Source organism: Macaca fascicularis, chromosome 18, assembly GCF_037993035.2.
Source record: "Macaca fascicularis isolate 582-1 chromosome 18, T2T-MFA8v1.1".
Classification (NCBI taxonomy): Eukaryota; Metazoa; Chordata; class Mammalia; order Primates; family Cercopithecidae; genus Macaca; species Macaca fascicularis.
Genome location: NC_088392.1, coordinates 2,133,581 through 2,151,817, shown reverse-complemented (window position 1 = coordinate 2,151,817; position 18,237 = coordinate 2,133,581).

Sequence of the window (18,237 nt, the reverse complement as noted above, 5' to 3'; positions counted from 1 at the left end):
TGGTGGTGGGCACCTGTAATACCAGCTGCTCAGGAGACTGAGGCACGAGAATCACTTGAACCCAGGAGGCAGAGGTTGCAGTGAGCCGAAAGAAAGAGAGAGAGAGAGAGAGAAGAAAGGAAGGAAGGAAGGAAGGAAGGAAGGAAGGAAGGAAGGAAGGAAGGGAGGGAGGGAGGGAGGGAGGGAGGGAGGGAGGGAGGGAGAGAGGGAGGAGGAAGGAGGGAGGGAGGAAGGGAAGGAAAGAAGGAAGAAAGAAGGAAGGAAGGAAGAAAGATAAAAGAAAGCAAGAAAGCAAGCAAGCACGAAAGAAAGAAAAGATATGTTACAAAATATTCCTTTTCTTCATTTCTCTCTTATAAAAACCCCTACATACCCAACTATGAGGACTGCTTTAAGTAGTGAGTGAAACTGACTTGGAAACTGTTGACTTCTTAGGAGATAGACAAATGTTTAAATAAATGTATGTGTGCATATATATATATATATATATATATATATATATATAAAGAAAGTAATTTTTACAGATAAGAATATATGTCTGTGGAAGTCATATCCAAATGACAAGTACCATTTTGGCACCTAAGTTCTTGCCTTTGTGACAGTAAACACAATGCTAATACAAATGTGTCTTCCCGATTAGTCATTATCAACTAAAAGTTAACAAGGTCTACGTGGACTTTCACTCTTCTAAGGCATTTTAAAAATAAGCGCAATATTAGAAATGATCAACCCTGGGCAAAACGACAAAGTGCTTCTGCAAAAACAGACGACGTTGACCTCGAGCAAGTACATGCGCGGTCGCCCCTCCCAGGCTGGCGCACCCTTGCAGGGCATCGATCCCAAGGGCATCAGGCCCTTCTGCACCACGGTCTTGTGGTGGAAAAATACGGAGGAGGAAGGAGACTGGGCTCCTGGGCCCTGAGCTCATCTGTCTCCAGGTGGTCACCCACACCCCCGTGATGCAGCCAGCCACACCACCTGTCCTGAGCCCGCCTCCTCAGAGGAGAGGGGCAGAGAAGGGGCATGGCTGGGGAGTCCACCAGGTCCACAGGAAGTGCACAGGAAGGTCCACAGATCAAGCCACAGACAGGAAAACAGTTGCTGAGCCTCTTGGACGCCGTTCGGCTAGTGTGGTGCTCAGCAATGCTGCGTCTCAGATTTACTCCAGCACACAGGTTTAGGTGTAGTTTATTTTAAAAGTCAAACAGTACACCATTTGGCAATTTTATCACTCCAGGTATAATAAAAAAATATTCCGTGATTATATGTCATTTGGTTAAGTCTCCATCAAACTCTTTTCAAATTCAAAGCAGCCAGCTCCGCAATAAGTAACCGCAGCCCAGAATTAGCGAGCACATTTTTTCCTTCGCGTTTAATTGAAACTGATGTGTTTTGAAATCATAGTGGGGGTTTCTCAAGAAAAGTGGTACATGTTATTCAATCGGCAGAAAACAGGCCTCTGCCAGCAAGAAGCTCACGCCCCGGGATTAATACCCGTTGGCAGCGGTGGGCCCGAGCACTACAGCCTCTCCCAGTGGGTAAATATTTAAATTATATGTATGCCAGTGCACAGGGCAACCTGAAAGAAACCTGTTCTTTTTTCCTTCTGTCCCCCGGCTGTGAATTCTGAATAAAATCTAGGCCGGCGCAGACGCCCTTCGGTAGATCGCAGGGCTAACGGGCCTTTGGGGAGCCGCCTCCTTCTGCCCCTGAAGACTCGTTTCTCCAGGCCTGGCAGGGGCATTTCCAATTAATAGCAGTGCAGCTTTGGATCACAGCTTTGCAAAAGGGTCAACGCTAAGAAGTAAACACTGGAGCGCTCAGCGACAATAATTCATAGGCAGCAGGAAGGAAAGTGCTCGCCCGTCTTGTCGGGCTCGTTGGAGCCAGTTCTGGTTTGTAGACTCCCATGCCAGCCACCCGCCATAAACTTTTCACAATTATGCCGAGATGCCTTTTCATTTTATTCTCATTTCTCCACCCCTTTTGTGGCTTCCAGAGTTTATTCATGACGTGTGAAGTGTATCCGCAGGGCAAAATCTCGATGAAACGCCTCAAGACCCACAGGGCACTGTCATTTGAATTGAATGGACGGAAACCCCAGCCTATCGGTGAGAAGATGCCGGACTCTGTTAATCGCCACAACAGCCAGGTTGGGTTTCCAGCGTGGGGAACACAGGTAAACAGATGACCTGGCGAGCAGCGCCCTTTCAGCGAAGGGCTGGCGACGTTTGCTGCGGAGAGGGGCTGTCCTTCTGGACCTGGCGCTGACAGAGTGGGGGTGGCTCTGGAGCAGTGGCGATTTTGTCCTTAGAGCAGCCAAAAATACCGAGAGAGGGAAAAGGCTGCCAAGGCTCGTAGTGTGCCCGTGCGCGGGGCGTCTCTGGGGGAAACCGAGAGAGGGAAAAGGTCGCAGAGGCTCCTGGTGTGTCTGCGCACAGGGCGTTTCTGGGGAGGCGTGATTGGCTCCATAAGCAGGTCACGGCGTTTGGAGGAAGGATCCTTGTCAGCCTGGAATTGCCAAGGGCTTGGGATCTGGCTGCGTGTGGCCTGTGGTGCTCTTAGGAGACGCTTCTGGATGAAAACCCAGGGCCTCAGCCTTTCCCCTGTCTTCCTCCACCTCCACACACCAAACAGACTTCTTGGAAACCCTGTCATAACCTTTTTACAACCTTTAAACTGGTCTACCTAGGTTGCAGAGTTGGCCTTTCCATCTGCACAGACGAGGTTGGAACTCATGCACAGAACGAGTTGGGGGATGGCGGCTGGAGCTGCTTCCCCGCGGGTGGGGAGACCGCCCGTCTGCAGTGGCCACTCAGAGAACACGGCACCCGGGGCTCTCACCTGTGGCCTCCCAGAATTTCGTTTCTTCAACCATCACCCAGACACAAGCACCACGAGGAGAGCCCCCACTTTGCTTTGGCAGAGATGCACCGGAATTCACAGAGCCTTCCATGAAGCCGGAGGACGGGGCTGTAGGAGAGTGTGTGTGCCCTGCGGCCCCCTCCTTGCCCAGCACCTGGGCGCAGCCGATAACCGAGGGGAGTGTCAGGCCCCTGGACCCTGTCTCCGGGGCATGTGCATCTGCAGTGGCTTTGCTTGGAAGCAAAGTTACTGTAAGCAACAAAGAGTGGACACTTTCTAGCATTGGTTTTCTCTGAGCAAAATTATACAGTTTGGCATATTTTAAAACATAAATAAAGTTTACGCTGTAATTTTAATATTTTAAAATTTAACTATATCAATTCTTACCTTCCAACCAGTGTCAACCCAAAATTTAATGGTTTCGGAGTAATTTTTGTCTTCGCTATGAAATATGCATTTAATTCAAATGACTCTCTCCTGCTCCCTGGTTTCCATTCTCACCTGAAAGGCTGAGGAGGTGGGAAGTCCAGCAGCCGGCTACGGGAAGTGGTAACATCGTGAAGACGTGCGTTCTCCATGGGAAAGACTGTTGTCCGGAAACTTCCACACAACAGGTCCCCACTGAGATTCCAAGGCTGATGGCACAGCGGGAGTCCCTGGGACCCCTGGGCCCGGCCTAGCGCGACCGCAGCAGGCAGGTACGGGGTGGCAAGAAGTCGGTGATTCTCTTAAACGGCCTGTACGTATCTGTGACTCTGATCCCACTGATTTTTAAAATGCTGAAAATTTCCTGACTCAAAAAGAAGTTGTCAAGAACTGCTCCTTCATGGAAACATTTTTTTTTTGCATAGACAGACACAGGCACAGAGTGGGAGACAAGACACACATGCCCCCCATCACCACCAGAAGTAGAAATTAGACATTTAACTGTGAAATTAAAACTAAACAGATGTCAAGGAAAATAGCAGGCAGGTATGGCGAGAGAAGAGAGTCCTAGGAAGTGATACGGAAGGGAAGGGAAGAAGCTGGAGGTTGAAGATGCTGTATTTGTACATTGTCCTGTCCCAGAGAAAGCTACGCATCTCGCCCCACTCTCGTCCCCGAGGGTTTTCTGGAGAAACTGGAAGGAAGAAAAGAGTCCAATTACGGGGAACTTGGAGGCGGCGCTTTGATGCCTGTTCGCCACGGAGAGAGGTCGGGCCTGTCCCGTGGCCAATGCAGCCTCTTCCTTACCCACCAAGCAGTCAGTATGGATGGCAAAGGGAAAACTATTCATGTTTTAAAATCACAATTTACCCAATGATCTGAAATAGTAAATCACATTTGTCTTATAAGCCTTACAATTACAACGTGTGCTTCCACACTGAGCCACAGAAAAACTGTGAGATTAAAATGCTTCAATGGTGAAGCCATTCTTTCACTTTGCCTCATCACTGGGATGAACAAACGCACCAAGCAGCTGAAAATTCCGGGGGGGGTCTTCTTGTGGGGTTGAGTAAGAGGTTATTTGTGTTTCACAATCAGAAGGAACTAGGGGTATTCTAATGTATGATTCACACTTGTTTAAGGAATATTCAGGCAAGTGCTTCTGGAGTCTTATAGTTATGACAAAACCATTTCACATAACTCTTACCTTTGTTGAAATCAAAAATTATTTGTTTCTTTTCAACATAAGCAAATTAGTGGGATATTTTATGGCATGTGTAATCTTTGTTCACAATAATCTCACTTACCTGGCAAATCCTATTTGCAAATTACCAACAATTTTTTTTTTTTGGTTTGGTTTGGGTTGGATTTTTTTTTTTTTTTTAAGACAGAGTCTCACTCTATCACCCAGGCTGGAGTATAGTCGTGCGATCTCGGCTCACTGCAACCTCTGTCTTCTGGGTTCAAGCAGTTCTCCTGCCTCAGCCCCCCAAGTAGCTGGGATTACAGGCGTGCACCACCACGCCTTGCTAATTTTTGTATTTTTAGTAGAGATGGGATTTCACCATGTTGACCAGGCTGGTCTTGAACTCCTGACTTCAAATGATCCACCCGCCTCAGCCTCCCAAAGTGCTGGGATTAGTCGTAAGCCATCACACTCGGCTCAGCCTGGATGTTTAATTACAACACTAACCCGACTTGTTGGAAGAATTTGGACTATTTTCACCATTTTAATAAAATTACTGATGATGGAATGACAGTTGACCCTTGAACAACTGGAGTCTGAACTGCACGAGTCCATTTACACTGAGATTTTCTTCCGTGTCTGCCACCCCTGAGACAGCGAGACCAACCCCTCTTCCTCCCTGGCCTACTCAACTTGAAGACGACGAGGGTGGAGACCTTTAGGATCAGTCGCTTCCACTTAATGAAAGGAGATGTGGTTTCTCTTCCTGGTGACTTTCTTAATAGCATTTTTTTCTCTAGCTTACTTTATTATAAGAATCCAGTATATAACACAGAGCGTACAAAACACGGGTCCGTCGGCTCTTCATGTTCTCAGCAAGCTTCTGGTCCAGGGCAGGCTATTCGTAGCTCACCGTGGAGGGGATTAAACTTTATCCTTCAACTTTCAGTTGGGTGGGGGTCGGTGCTCCTAACCCCTATGTTGTTCGATGGTGGATTGTTCTTAATCGAACGTATTTCTATTTGTATCTTCTCAAAGTTTCCTAAAATCTCATTCCCAAGCATTTCAATCACCCAATATCCCCTCCACACTTACGGAAGCTCCACGACCCAGAGCAAATGTCTTGGGAGAAGGAAGTGCACGTCCCCCCACCCCCTGCAGCGGACCCCAGAAGGCCTCTGTCCCTCTTGGGCTAATCCTCTGCCAAAGACGTGCCCCTGATAAAGTATATAGGATGTCTTCGTGGGTTGGCGTTTTTATTTTTAAGAAGCAAGTCACCCATTGTAAACACGGAAGCAAAGTGTTCGGTGAGTGTGATGGATGCACCCCCAGATGGCTCATGGTGACCTTGGAGGAGGCCGGGGCCGGAGGGTGCAGTGGTTTCCAAGGGTGCAGTGGCTTCTGAGCCCTGGACCTGAGATGCCCCCTTCCAGGTCTCCTTCCCAACGCCGCTCCTGTAATGGGCAAGTATACACCGTGAGGTGCCTGCAGGGAGGCAACAAGCCTCTCGAAAAAGCTCCCGCTCCTCCAGCCCCTCTCATGTGTCTGCGACCTCAGTGTTGGACGTCAGGCCCAGAGAGCAGGGTGTCAGCAGCGCCGCCAATCAGCCTGAGTGCTGGAGGGAAGGTCGCCCGGCACCCAGACCGCTGCAAGATCAGGAGGAGCTGGCCACGTGGCAAACGTCCGAGGAGGCCAGGCATGGTGTCAGGTGGCCCTGGCCATGCCAGATCTTCCAGTGGCCACATCTTCCTACAGGTGATCCGTGTCAGTGAAGGAGAGGCCCAGAGAGCAGAGGCTGAAACAGTATCTGCCGGGCCCTCCTCGCAGCTCCCTGGCAGCCGGCGGCTCTCGGACCAGCTTTCACAGCCAACTTCTCAGAATAACGGAGCCCGCAACTGCCTCCAGCACAAGGCACATCTGCCTGCCCACCCAGGCCAGCACTCCAGCAGAGGGGCCCAGACAGATGCCTCAGTGCTCAGAAGTTTGTTCGCGGCACCCCAGGTCCTGAGAAATGCCAAATCAGTCCATTTATTAAGACAGTCCAAAGAGCTCAGGAAGTATTTATTTATGTCTTAACAACTTAGTGGCCACATGAAAAAAAAAATAAGCTGCATAACTGTAAAGAAAAATAGTTGTGTTATCTGTGTGCGCCTTAGCCACAGTCACTGGATCCTGGGCTGTGTGCCTCTGTTAACACCTGGCACAGTTCTCAAGCCTCGGGTCCCAGGGTGCCCTCACTGTCTGTTCTCCACTGGTTCTTACTCAGCATCTGATCCTTATCACAGCAACCACGGAAAACCCAGCCTCACAAAACCTGGTGTCCACGTCACGGGTGTGGCCCGATCTACTTTGAAAGCCCCACACGTCTCCCCAGCTTTTCGTGCGGAGTCCAGCGGGCGCCCACCCAGCATCTCGGATTTCCCTGGAAGTGGAAGTTGCAGGTGGTGCCTCAGCACGTTCCGAGGCGTTCCCGTGGCTGGACATGTCTGATTCAGTGAACTGAAGAATGAGTCGCCTGTTTCCCTCCCTTCTCACCAAAATCAGGGAAGCCACAGCCGGTGCGGCTGCACCCTGACTGCGACAGGCCCAGGCACCCACAGCACTGGGCAGGGGGTCCCATTCGGACCCCAGCTTCCATCAGAGGTGCTCTGGACCCACAGGGAAAGGGCTGGTGCCTCCGGGGAAGTTCAGGGATGCTCAGCTCCAGCCTCCTCTTTTCTTTCAGATGCGGCTTCCCCCAGAGCCACGTGCTGGGGGGAAGCTGAAGATCCACCTTCTCCCCAAACCTGAGCTGGACTCTCAGGCTGGGTTTTCTCCGACGGCAGACCTGTGCTGCCAGGCTCGGGATGGGGTGCCTCACTTTCCCGCTGTCCTCTGGGGGAGGCGGAGCCGCTCCTGAGGATCCGATCCAGTTCGAAACCTGGCCGTGCAACAGGACGGCAGCTCCTCTGGCTTCAGCGCGGCTGCCCTGCCCTGGACACCCCATATGTTTTGTTTTAACCCCATAACAGCATTTTAATTTCATGGTTGGGAAACGCGGCACTTGGAATCACACTCTCTGCAGATCTGTGAAGTGCCCGCACCGTGCCAAGCACTGTGACGGTGCCGCGAGAGGCGAGGACCAGCGACTCCGTCCGTCAGCGAGTCCTGTGGGTACACGGAGGGCTCAGGAGGCCTGTCCGAGGTATCGGGGCTGGAGGGGAGGCCTCCACTCATCACAGAGGTGTCCGGGCTGCAGGAGGTGCCTCCACTCATCACAGAGGTGTCCGGGCTGCAGGAGGTGCCTCCACTCATCACAGAGGTGTCCGGGCTGCAGGAGGTGCCTCCACTCATCACAGAGGTGTCCGGGCTGCAGGAGGTGCCTCCACTCATCACAGAGGTGTCCGGGCTGCAGGAGGTGCCTCCACTCATCACAGAGGAACACGTGCGTTCTGCGACCAGACAGGAGGAGGCTGGGGAGCCCCGCGTGTCCAGGCACGAGGGAGCAGTGTGATGTTGGGCCCCACAGGCCTTCAGGACGGTTCTGATTTTATTTCTAAGGCAATGGTGAGGCATTTTGAATGCTAGCTGTGGGTACTTTCTAAGCCGTGGACTTTCATGGTGCAGCCTGGGACAAAGAGACCGAGGGCGGGCTGGCTGGAGGCCCAGGTGCAGGTCCTGAGGGGTGGCAAGGACGGCTGGCCGAGGACGTGGAACCGCAGGGCTCTGTGGCCTGCTGGACTTAGGCGAGGTAGAGGGAGAAGCCCAGGCGGCCCCATGCCTGGGAGGAGGCGGTGGCCTTTCTGAGAGACAGGTTGCCTCAGGGTTGGGAGCGCTTCTAGGGACGCCATCCCCCTGCGCCCCACACCAGCCTCCTCTCTGCACTCCCCACGCAGAGAACGAGTGAAGGATCAGACAGCTTCGGAAAAGGTCTGGTTGCTGCTGACTTCCTGCAGCCTCCCGTAAAGAACTGTGAGGCCACCACAGGCACTGGCAGCCCCTTCAATCGAGGGTAGAAAGGAAGCCCCAGGAACAGGGATGGGGTCGCGACAGCAACCCAGAAGTGAAGGCAGCTGACGGGGCAGGGCACGTGCGGGCTCTGGGACCCCCGTCCCACAGGCCAGCAGGGAGTCACGAGGGGCTGCTCAGGCCCCAGAATGCGGGAGAGGCCGTGGGGGAGAGTCGGAGAATCTCCTCACTGCCCTCTTCAAAGCTGGGAGTCGGACAGAAACTTCTCTCTGTGACGAAAACACACACGTGCACATGCGCACCCACACACTCCACACTCACACATGGGTGCACACATACACACACAGGCACACACACACGTAAATATGCACATATACACATTCGCACACTGTGCACATTTGCACCCACACACTCCACACTCACACATGGGTGCACACATACACACACAGGCGCACACACACACGTAAATATGCACATATACACATTCGCACACTGTGCACATGCGCACCCACACACTCCACACTCACACATGGGTGCACGCACACACACACAGGCACACACTCACACATGTAAATATGCACATATACACATTCGCACACTACACACATGCATATGGGTGCACACACATCCACACGCACGCACACTCACAGTCTCAGCAGCTGCTGCCTGGGCTGTGGGCAAATCACCTATCCCAACTCTATTTTCACCCAAGTCCTGTTTTCCTCTTTCTGCCCTAAGACCCTGAAGGCACACATCCCTGGTTCTAGCAATCCGACACTGTTTTCACTTGTTTTTAATGACTCCTCATGTGGTAGAGAAGGTTCCCACATAACTGTGTTCCATCTCTAACTACAAGGCTTCTGAGCAAGATGTATATCCTGAGAGCACGACTTCATCATTGAGACAGGAACTTATCACACCCATATTCACTCTACGAAAAGTCTTCAATGACTTTGAAGAGTCACCAGTGGATCTGCCAAGAGTCACGTCACTCACACGTAGTCTACACAATCCAAGTGCCTTCTGCACGGAGCAGACAAATCAACTAAACACCATGAAGCCCTCTTAGGAAGTGAGCACCCAGCCAACGTGCGTTTTTTTAAACGTTCACCTTTGTTAATGACTTAAAAATACAAATGAAAGCAACAGTGAAATGTCATTTTCTCCTTCCTAATTGGCAAAGATTGTTAAAACGATAATAGGTGTTGACTAGGATTTGGTATGACAGACACTCTTGTACCTCCTCACATAAATACAAACATACTCAACCTTTCTGGGTAGCAATTTGAAATTATGTGTCTACGGCCTTACAAATGCTTATATCCTTTGAATCTAAAATTCCACTTTCAGAATTCTGTCTTAAGAAAGCAATCAGACATGCAGATTTGTGTACAAGATCTACACAATTATAAGAATAGAAAAGCACTGGAAATATCCTAAATTTCAGAAAAGCAAATGTTTAAATTAGTTACGCTACATTTCTATAACAGAACCAGTGGTGTGCTGGTAAATGTTTATCAATTGTCCCTTTGGGGAAAAAAAAATTTGAGACAGTCTCAGTCTGTCTCCCAGGCTGGGGCACAGTGGTGTGATCATGGCTCACTGCAGCCTCAACCTCCTGGGCTCAATCGATCTTCTCACCTCATCCTCCCGAGTAGCTGGGACTACAGTATGCACTACCATACCTGGCTAATTTTTTTTATTATTTTTAGTAGACATGAGCTCTGTCACTATGTTTTCCAGGCTGGTCTTGAACTCCTGGGCTCAGGCAATCCACCCACCTAGGCCTCCCAAAGTGCTAGGATTACAGGCGTGAGCCATGGCACCTGGCTCAAGAAAAACAAAAAAGTTTTTAAAGCTCAGATTTGTAGTGATTGCCAAGGTCTGTGGTGCTAGCTAGTAACGTGGAGTCGGTGGACACAGAGTTTTGAAGACATGCACATTTTCTCTTCCCCAAGCTGCTAAAAGCCAACTCCTGCTCACCCTTGAAGGAATATTATGTAATCATGAAAAATTGTGCTGCTGAAGGAAATTTAATGACACACAAAAATGTTCACAATATAATGTTATTTGGGAAAACAAGACACAATACTACATTCCTCGTGTTTCAAATTTTGCTGCGTAAATGATAAGTGTTACACTTGACAGAGTACTGTAGTCTCAGGTATGGACGTGCAGGTAGGTATAGATATCTCTAAGAAAATAGCCCAAAACTTTAACCGTGATTGTCTCAGGATTATCTAATAGTGGGATATTCTTCTTTATCATTTTTATGTCTCTCTAATTTCCAACTTTTCTAAAATGTACTTGAATTATTTTAAATTCAGAAAAAACTGTTATTTTAGAAAAGAAAATGATTGGGGTGCTAGATATTGTCGTGTGGCAGTGTTCCCAGAAGTGCTTCAATTAAAGTTCTTGGAGATGAAAGACCCACCTGCTTTGATCTTAACCTCCACAGCTCCACCCTTCACATCAGCAACCATCCGTCACACGGCGGTTTACTGTTCCCTCTAGTGACTCCCAAATGCTTTCACAATGGGAGTTTCCAATGAAATTGTTGGTATCACGAAAGGCATGTAATGTTTTGGAAAGAATGAAGAAGCAAAGGTTTCAGAAACGGGAGAATGGAACTGTTATACTCTTGGGAAGTTTCTCCCTTGCTCCACCTACCTTGGCCCAGCAGTGAGGAGCTGGGGAGGAGCGGGCGCCGTAGCACCCTGAAGCTCTGTGTACACCCACCTGTGCGCTGTTCAAAGTGTCTTGAGAGAGAAATTTTGTTGTCTCTCCTGGAGAAACTAAAAATGAGCCAGAGAAACCCCAAACTGTGCCGTTATACAGGATAACCTGGATGAGAAAATATTCTATCCCTTGGAAAGACTATGAGGCCATGTACGATTTTTAAAAATAATTCCCACCATTGACGACTGAGTCCATATTTTGTTCTGAAGTAAATATGTGAATTTTAACATCAAAGAAAAAACTTTCAAAAGGGAAATTTGAGTTTCATTCTTTAGAAAAATGGAAAAGCAAGAATAACTATCCCTGCTATATGGCAGACAAAGGCATACACAATCACGGCGTGGGGGCTCCCACCCCCGCTAGCATTTGATGGTATTTTGACCACAGAGAGATAAAACTTACATCACTGCCACTTCCTGGCCCCTAGTTCTATTAAACATTTATGACTTCCTACGCCCGTGTAACTGGAAGACAGAGATGGCCTGAGATTTTAGTAAACAGACAGCTCACAGCCATAAGGCTGATATTCATGTCATTTTCCTGGTTGCCTCCATGACCTGTAAAAGTGAAATCTCTCCGTTTAGATCTGTTTCTTCCTTAGTTATGTACCTATGCGTGTTCATGCATGTGTACACATGGATGTAAATATACATACCAATCTCACGCACATGCCACACGCACAGGGGAGGGAAAGAGGGAGGCTGCATCGTCACCAGTCATTGACCCTCCTGTTCCGGTCCTGGGTGTTCCGGTGCGACCCTCAGCCTCTGCACCCGAGGGCACCCGTGCGGACCCTCAGCCTCTGCGCCCGAGGGCACCCGTGCCGACCCTCAGCCTCTGCGCCCGAGGGCACCTGTGTTGACCTCACCCTCTGCACCCGAGGACACCTGTGCCTCCTTCTTTCTACTGAATGTGTTTATTAACCAAATGATAAGGCTTTTCCCCCAATAATTGAAACTCTGCCATACCCAGAACCAGGCTCACTGTCTCCTGGCCACACCTGCCCGTCCCCTGCTGTCTCCCAACTCCCACCTCCCGGGTGGAGCCCATCCTGCCATGCCTGGTGCCGCCCTCAGCTCCTCAAATTCCCTTGCCCGACGTCCAGCCCAGCTCCGGGACCTGGCTGAGCTCCTGGGCCATGCACCTCACAGCCTCCTAACGGGTTGCCCTGAGTCCACTCTGCCTCCCGCACATGGCATTTCTGTGAGCTCCCCAAAGCACAGATCCCATCTTGCCACTCTTGGCTGTGGCCTTGCAGTGGCTTCCCAGAGCCCCGGAGGTGACCTCCACAGTCATTACTGTAGCCTGTGAGGCCGCACACCCTGGCCCACCCTTTCCTCCATGGCCACCCTGCTCCCACCCACCACCCGGCTCTGTGGGCCCCCCGACCCCCGCCCCCCCACAAAGCCGAGACACACCTCACACAATGGCCACCATCCCCGGAGTCGACTGCCGTGTCTCCTGCCGAGGCCCTCAGGTGTTGGCTTCAGATCCAGCCATTCAGCTAAGCCTCCCCTGCCTCCTCTCTGAGGAGCTGAGGCCCCCATTCCCACTCCCAAAGCCCCTGCACCTCCTCCTGTTCTCTGGCCGGCTGTCACCGCTGCAATTGCCTGTTGGTTGTGCCCAGCAAGCCTGCTCAGTGTGGTGGCGCTCACTCCTGCACCTGGGTTACGGCCTGAACAGCCAGCTCCACTGGCCATGTGTGGACAGGACGGGGCAGGCAGGGAGGGCAGGACAGCAGGAGACACTGGCTAGGGGAGGCTTGGGACATGGTTAATATTGGGGTGAATGTCCTCTTAGGTTATTTTCGATAGAGTGATTCATTATTGTTATACTTAGTTATTCCCAAGTGTTTTAGAACTTCTGGTCAAAGTTGCCTCTAGGAAAAAAGGATGCATGGAGGATTTGAACAAGAATCTCACTGTGGGAGAAGATCATCCAGCCCACAGTCCGGCCCCAGGGGCGCAAATCGTGCACACTACTCGTGGAGATTGCCCCGAATCTTGTCTCTTAAAGTGGCTGATGTGATCCTTTTATTTTAGAAAATAAAAGGCTCAAAGGTATGGCAGTTGCCTCCTCATGCTGCAGTCCCTCCAGAAAATGAAATATAGCAGTAGAAGATAAATTTGATTATTTGGATTTCTAATAGGGAGAAATTCAAAGCTCTACAGGAAAACAAAAACAAAAACAAAAAAAATTGTGCAGGTCATATAGCAGGGCTACAGAAGAATCATTCTCCAACAAAGACAATATTTAATTTGCAATTTGGTGATAAAACGCAAACTATAACGCACAGTGAGGGCTGAGAATAGATGCAGAACATCCTTTCATTTGCCCAAAGCAAAATGAATAGCAAAATGAAATACATAAACCCTTTGAAAAGAAGTCATCCTGAAAAATATGTTTTGTTTTTGAAGTTATAATTTTCCTCTTAGGAAATCAAATAGTTCATAAAAACTCTCCCTATTAGAGAGAAAACTTCAACTCTCTGTTCTCCAGAACAGATTTTATATGTTTTCCTCGCAGATGCAACATACTAAAATAGAATCTTGTTACTGTGGACGCCACAGAAATCCTTGCAGTGCGATGAAAAGTGCCTCAGACACCGTCTCTCGGCCCCGTGACTCCTCCCGGGGGAAATGGCTTCTGTCATTGTACCGACTTAAAACGTTGGGTTCTCCACCAACCAGAGTTTCTATTTTTCTTCAAAAGTTTTATGATAAATTTAAAATAGGCCAGAAAGCTTAGAACACCTATATGTCACATCTATATTTAGCATTTGTTGTTGATAATTTGATAATGAAGTCCAAACATGTTGCTGTCTGTGCCAGAAAATCACCAGGAAAACAGCTATTTCCATCACTAAACCCAATGTAAACAAGTTCTGTTGGCAGAAGTCGGCTCAAGTTTCTCATGAAAACAAAAATATAAAATATTTTATTTGGTGGTTTTGAACAAATCCAGTATTTAATGTATTCCTTAAAACTTCATAATCTGTTTTTCTCATAAAGTAAAAACAAAACAAACTTTTCACCAAACTTCCTACAGATATCCTATTCCCCGATTCCCCTCGTTCACTCCAGAGGCCACACGACACCATGCTCTGCCTGGGCCGGGAGTGGGCAGCACCTGAAGTGGCCGTGGCTCGTCCTGGTGATCAGAGGAGGCTGCTCTCAGCCCGCCCCAGGCCTCTTCACTGCTTAGTCGCAGGCCAGTGACCCCCCGTCCTCCCCTGCAAGGCTAGCCCTCGGGAACCAGGCTCCCCATCCCTCCCGCTGCACCCAGCACCCACAGAACTTGGTGGTCAGAAGAGCTCCGAGGGTGCGGAGCCAGCAAGACCGAGGATGATGAGGGGTGGCCTGACATGCATCGTGCAATGACCTGGAGCTCTTCCCAAGGAGCTCGGCACTCACAGGCCCGCCTCAGCCCCACCCTGCTGGCTCCCAGCCCTGCTCTCTCCTGAGGTCACTCCACAGTAAGGGGTGTGGAGGGAGGTGGACAGGAGAAACTTGAGAAAACACCACATTAAAGGTGAGGACAGGAAAGAATTTAACAAGAGAGCCAGGAGGCACCGCAATGCAGGAAACCAGGGCGTGGGGAGCTCCAGGGTCCAAGCCGGTGCCTTTATTGCCACAAATGGGCAATCCCCATCCCTGCCACTGAAAGGAGGTAGCAGGCAAGAGTGGAGGGCACTGTCCCTCGTCACAAACCTCAGCGGCAACTGGCTGAACACCAGGTTCGTCTCAGCGGTGGTCCCATGTGGCTGCTTCTGGTCACCGGGTGTGGCTCTGGCCTCTGCTCCCAGTCGTGGCTGGCTCTGACCTCCCGCAGGGCCCCAGACTGCTCTTGATTCAATCAATGAAGCCACAGGAGAGGGTGGAGAAGACGCACCTGCACCTGCAGGACTCGCCTCAGCCACAGGTGACAGGCATCCCTGTGCCGAAAGTCCGCCATAAAGGTGGACACACAGATGGGGAGCGGGAGGAGGGGCAGAGAGATGTGGCCCTGGCCGCAGGGGCACATCGCTGGGGACAGTCAGTTATCTGTGCCATTGCCCTTCTGGTCACCCCTGTTCCCAGGCACAGATCACATTCATCCCCAAATCCCATCAGTCATTTCACCCCCAGCTCACACTCCAGGCTCGCAGGACGATGCCGCATTCCCCCATACAGGTCCTAATGTGCCTCCTGCGAGCCATGCACACTCCCCACTCCATGCTGGGCTCCGCAAGGTCCCTCCACCCAGACCGCAGGGCACCTTGACCCTGGGTCTGCTCTCCAAAAAGCACTCCCCTGTGGGGGTTTTTTTGTGCCCCAGGCTGTGCCCCTGGAAGACTCCCCTTGGCCCATCACCATTGTAGCCACATGTGAATCTGTGGGGGCAAAGAGATCTTTCCACACGCAGCACTGCTATACCACCCACCATTCACGCTGCAAATCCAGGAGGCAATGGGGAGGCCTTAGGCATGAAAACACAAGCACCTGTCAAGACACGCACGCCCTCCCCTGCTGCCCTCCTTCCTTTCCTCATTGGTGGTCACCTGAAGGCCACTGAGACAGCTGTGGGGAGGGCCACTCCCTCAGCCTCAGATTTGAGCAGGGCCGGCTCATTTGGTTCAACAGACAAAGCTTTGTAATTCAAAATATGTTTCAATCTTCTCTCTTTCTTTTTAGGATACAGAAGCAACCATTTCATCCAATTCTGTAAGGCTCTTGATTTCTAAACTTGTCATGTCTCCTATTTCTGCTTGAAATCCATCAGCCATGGCCGAGTTCATGCTTCTTGTAGCACCTGCCAGCAGTGGCCCTGGCAGCTCTCGTGCACTCAGCCTCAGCTCCGTCAGAACCTCGGCGGGCATGGAGGTCACCTTCCAAGTCACTGCAGCCGTGGTTTCCCCAAATGCCAGCGCTGACTGTGCCTCCCCAGCCTCCAGCACATTGTCAGTTCCTCACCGCCCACCTGCAGACTGCAAACACCACTGTGACTGAGGGTCCTCTTACACCTGCACCCTCTTCCAAAAACAATAGTAAATATGTCCCCAAATTTCAGAGGCTTCACCAGTGAAGAGTTTGTTTCTCATTCACCTAGCAACCCACTGGCTGTTCCCATCAGCATCGATGCTGTGCACACGGCCACACTGGGGCAGAGGCTCCTCACATCCTGGGCTTACCCGCTCCCAGCTCCGGCATTCTCTGCATTCAGCCACAGACATGGGAAGAGCCACCAACTTCTTTTCTGCTTTGACCCAGAAGTGACACACATAACTCCACTCCCATTTCACAAGTGAGGACGAGCCATCTGGTTCCACTGAGGCACAAAGGGCCGACCAAGATGCCTCCCTGTTTGGGCAGCAGATTCATACCATGGAGGAAGAAACCACATTTTTGAAGCCATCTCTGCAATGAGTGTGGAAAAGACTCAGAAGACTTTGGGCTCGCTCTCCACCGCCTCTCCACGCACATGGATCACCCCAGGGAGCCAAATAAGAATGCAGCTCCTGGGCCGGGCGCGGTGGCTCACACCTGTAATCCCAGCACTTTGGGAGGCCAAGGCAGGCAGATCACGAGGTCAGGAGTTCGAGACCAGCCTGACCAACATGGTGAAACCCCGTCTCTACTAAAAATACAAAAATTAACTGGGTGTGGTGGCGCGCGCCTGTAATCCCAGCTACTCAGGAGGCTGAGAGAGGAATGTCACTTGAACTCAGGAGGTGGAGGCTTCAGTGAGCCGAGATTACACCACTGTACTCCAGCCTGGGTGACAGAGCAAGGCTCCATCTCAATAAATAAATAAATAAATAAATAAATAACATTTAAAAATTTTTAAAACAAAAAAGAATGTGGCTCCCAACTCCTCCACCCCAGTTTGGGGCTCCACAGGTCCAGGCACGGGGCCCCAGGAGATTGCATTTGTAACCAGGAAGATCCTGCTGAGGGCGCCTTGAGAAACGAAGCAGCAGGAGCCTGAAGGAGACCGGGAGATGGGCTGGTGAATGCCACGGCTTAGCAGGCAGGGACTCACGCAGCTGGCGGTGCCCCGTCCTCAGCAGGCCCAGCACAGCCTCCAGTCGCCCCACTCTGCGTCATGGGACCCCGGGGAACAGAGTCTCTCACAGCCACTCGATTTGCAGGCCTGATGCCTGCAGGGTAAGATTCTCACCAGTAAAATCAAAACACCACACACAGTAAACTGAGAAATCAGACATCCTGCTCAAATTTTGGTCAACATTTTTTAAACGAATACATCTCCATAAAAACAGCTGCTGCTCAGTTTAGAACATTTTGCCTGAATTTTGAAGCACATCAAAGCTTTTTTAACAAACACTTAATGAACACCTACCAAATAGGCAACCTGATGCTAAACCCACGGGCTACAAAGAGGAAGTGGAGACAGCTCCTGCCTCTGGAAAGCCATTCAACAGCCAAGGTGGTTTGAGAGCAGCGGGTGGCGTGAGATTGGTGAGTGGCGTGAGGACGGCGTGTGGCGTGTGGATGGTGCATGGCCTGTGGACGGTGGGTGGCATGAGGATGGTGGGTGGCCTGTGGCCTGTGGATGGTGCGTGGCCTGTGGATGATGCATGGCCTGTGGATGGCGGGTGGCATGAGGATGGCGAGTGGTGGATGGCATGTGGTTGATGCACGGTGTGCGGACCGCAGGCTGTGTGTGGAAAGCAGGTGGCATGTGAGAGGCACCACGAGCCTCCCTGTCCACACAGGAAGCGCATGCTGGCTCCCCCAGGGATGATCAGTACTCAGGAGTGCCTCGGAGCTTCACACAACACATACCGAGCACATACGGTGCGGTGCCTGGTTTCAACACGGGAACGGGGAGGAACAGGTTGCCATTTGTTAGTTGTTTCTGAACAGTGTGGTGCTATAATAAGGAGGACATGGTCCCTAAAACTAAAATAGAAACAAGGAATTGCTTCTGGCCCTCCTGTCAGCAACCACACCTTCCCAGCTCTGGGTGGCTCACAGCATGTGCCTGTGCCTCAGTGGGCTTCTCTGTGATTAGCGACACTAACGCCATTCTCAGAGGCAGATGGGGCGGTGACAGCCCCAGCTCCCTAAGGT